At 30.7% G+C, this 3,586-nt stretch overlaps 1 long non-coding RNA gene across 1 annotated transcript; it reads left to right on the top strand.

Moving 5' to 3' along the window:
• Window positions 1–360: 360 nt before the first annotated feature.
• On the top strand, window positions 361–1,346 carry LOC132054830 (uncharacterized). The gene is made up of 3 exons (XR_009414372.1): window positions 361–491; window positions 660–992; window positions 1,143–1,346. It is a non-coding gene; the product is annotated as an uncharacterized LOC132054830 (long non-coding RNA).
• Window positions 1,347–3,586: the final 2,240 nt, after the last annotated feature.

Raw genomic sequence — 3,586 nt, 5'->3', positions numbered from 1 at the left:
CAAGTTTGTTTAAAAATCACTGCTTTCTTATTCAGCAAGTTGAATTTTAACCAAAATAATTTTCAGTTTTATTTATTTTATTTTATTTTTAATTAACCATAATGCATTACAATCTGGGAATTGATCACATGGTCCTAAAAGGACTACATCAGCTGCTTGACTTGAGATCAAAAGGAGAGCCAAACAAAAGAATCCAATTAGTAGAATGGATTTGTTAATAGCCATTTTCTCAAATCAGAGGCTTTTTTCGTCTATGTGTTTGTCTGTCTTGTTTTCTGTGCATTTTCAGTTTTATTTGCTGAAACTTTAAAGTTTTTTGCGCCTTACAAAAGCTTGTTTACAACCAGACATGGGTAAGAATGGTCTTCGGAAAAAAACTAGTCGGTTGACTGATACTGATAATGGTAATATGGAACCTCCTAAGAGTGCTCAAACGGCGCTGGTTAAAGAAAATTTGCCCACATAACAGGTGGAAGAACTTGTTTATCCGGGTGCATATTGAATTCATTATTATTATTATTATTATTATTATTATTATTATTATTATTATTATTATTATTATTATTATTATTATTATTATTATTATTATTCTTTTCAATTAGATAAATTTGCGTTTTGTTTAATCATATATAGCTAACTCATGTTCAATAATTTTGTAGGAAGCGTGGACACGCTAGGTGAGATTGAAATTAGCTACCATTATGGTGGTTATTTTGTATTCTCGCCTTCTACAAGATATGTAAACGGGATTGAAATATTAGTGAATATTTCGGGGGTAGACCAACGAAAGTACAACTTATAAACAATTAGAATCGACAAGTAAGGAATTGAACAAGCATGTGGAAGAAGTTAAAAGGGAAGCTAAGGAGCAAATTGAAGAAATGAAGAAAGAAACGGATAATAAGATAGCAAAGTTGGAGAAACAATGGGCAGCAAAATTTCAAATGTTGGTTGCAGCTCAAGGCCGACAATCAAATGATGCAAATCTAACCGTAAGTGGCTTATTTATATATTTTAATATTACTAATCCAATAAATATGTGATCTCTTTATAAAATATTCATATTAAGAAACAAAGCTTAATTTTTAAACGAATACTTTATTGTATCATTTTCTTATTTGTTTTCTTAATTGTTATTGCAGCTTGTGGAGTAGTGATGGAAGCATCAAAATCGATGGGGACATGAAGAATTATTTTTTATCTTGCAAAAGTACATTGATATGTTTGAATAAAGTGATGTTTCACCATTTTGGATGACATTGTTGAACCTTTGTTACATCTTTTTTCTAATATATTGCATTTATTACACAATTGAAGATATATTGCTACGATATTGTCTATAAATTTCATGTCGAAAATGAATTCTGAGCTACATTATATGGCTCACAATGTCGGTGACAAATATTTCAATTAGTAGCTATGAAATTTTTGGATTTGTAGCTAAACGTACATATAATTGCCACGCAAATGAGAATATGGATACACATTTTTATTTCCGTAGCAAATGAAAAAAATCTTTTGCTATTATTTTGTCTCTCGTGACAAAAAGTATACACTTTTAGCTATGAACTTTTGAGTTCGTAGCTAGACATATACTCATATAATTGCCACGTATCACAATTTTCATAGCAAATGAAGGTTCTTTTTAGCTATAATGCTATTTATTGCGTAGCTAAAGGTACGGCTTCATTGCTACAATATGAAAATATTTGTGGCAGATACTTTAACTCATAGCTATGAATTGTTTAGTTTGTAACTAAATATGACTGCTATTGCCACGAAACTAAGCTATAGAAATAGCCATAAAATTTGAGTTTGCCATTAAATCTTTTGCTACAATAAAATACCTTGTTGCTACAATATGAATACAACTACAAAATTTGTTCGACGTGGCAAAAGATTAAAGTCACTTGCTATGAGTATATTTTCCGTGGTAGGAATTTTCTATCTTCGCAGCTACAACATAAAAAAACTCGTAGCAGTTAATACAAGTGCTTAGCCATGGACCATGTAAAGTCTGTAGCTAACTTTTAGCTACGCTACGGAAAACAAAAATGTGGCTAAAGTGTTTAGCCACGGAAAATTTCATCTTTAGCTACAACGTATTCTGTAGCAATAGATGCCTTGTGTTGTAGTGAAAAAACACGCATATTAAGAATCAATAATGCATTGTAAATTTACTAAATTACCGCTATATAATAAAAATATAATACTCTTTCCTCTTGCTTAGAGCATGCACAAGTAGTAAACCTTTTGAAATTGGGAATCCAACAAAATCAAGTTACTATGTGGCTTTTCCAATCATCATTTAGATGTTACTTTAACTTATCAGTTTTTGTCTAAGGGTAGAGTTAGAAAAACTAGCCAATTTATTTCTTGGTTTCCTAAGATGACACTTATTATGAGATAATTTTTTTGGCTAAGGTGACACTTATTATGGGATGGAGGGAGTACTAAACTAGTTTACGTAAGAATATCTTTTCCCCGAGACACATGAGCCGTTTGAATTAGCTAATTGTAAATAGCTTATAAGCATTATGTGTTCATAAGTATTTTTTAAGTGTTGAAATTATTTATAAAATAAATATTTATGTATTAGGATAAAAGTGTTGAAGCCGATACTCTCTCTACATATACTCTCTACATCTCAATTTATGTGACATGGTTGGAATTTCGAGAGTCAATCAAGTTTGTTCTTTGATTGAAATTTCTTTATATGCCTTTTAAATATTTTAAGTTGTTAATTATTGTGAATTACAGTACTTTTTACGTAATTTTCAATACGTAAATTTTATTTCAAAAACTTAAAGCTTTTATGTCCGAATTCACGGTCAAAATTTAGAAGTTTGAATCTCGAAATTTCAACTGTGCCACAAAAATTAAGACAGAGCGAATGATGAATAGTACTCGAGACATTTGGTAAAAAAGTGCTGATAAGCTCTTCTTTCGATAAAATGACTAAAATATTCTTAATATTTTACAAAATATTTTATATAAATTTAAAAGTATATTTACAAGGAGAAGAATGAACGACATATATGGAAAGGATAGGGTGTTAATGGTTTTGTTTTGAAAAAAGTATTTTGAGAAATAAAAAAATATTAAGGATAAATAGTAAAAATCTTGGTCAAATTAAAAGTGTTTATAAGTTAAAAAATAATAAGTTTGTTTGATTTTTGGCTTATAAGCACTTTAAGTGTTTGCCAAACACGTGACAAGACAAAAGATGCTTATATTTTGTGATTAATTTTGAGATTGGTCAAACTTCCAATCCGAACCTACCTGTTGTTGGTGTTTTGAATGTTGAAGATTCAGGCTAAGCTAATAAGGTGCAGCAGCATGGGGAAAATTTGGATCGAGTTATTGAATCTGGTGGTACATGTGGTCATGTCATTAATCATGGTCAAACAGACGTAGCTTTGAATGACAATGATAAGGGAGGCTGGACTGAAGTACCAAGCAAAAAAATTTCGCCAGGAAATACCAATAGCCCAGGTCACAAGGAGCCGGCAGCAAATTGTGAAGATAAAGAGTCGAGAAAGCTTGTGTGCTCTAACACCTTTGATGCTCTAATGAACAATTCTGA

The sequence above is a fragment of the Lycium ferocissimum genome, chromosome 4 (genome assembly GCF_029784015.1).
Source record: "Lycium ferocissimum isolate CSIRO_LF1 chromosome 4, AGI_CSIRO_Lferr_CH_V1, whole genome shotgun sequence".
Lineage (NCBI taxonomy): Eukaryota > Viridiplantae > Streptophyta > Magnoliopsida > Solanales > Solanaceae > Lycium > Lycium ferocissimum.
Note: the sequence above shows the minus strand (reverse complement) of the source record. Positions and strands in the feature narration are given on the sequence as shown.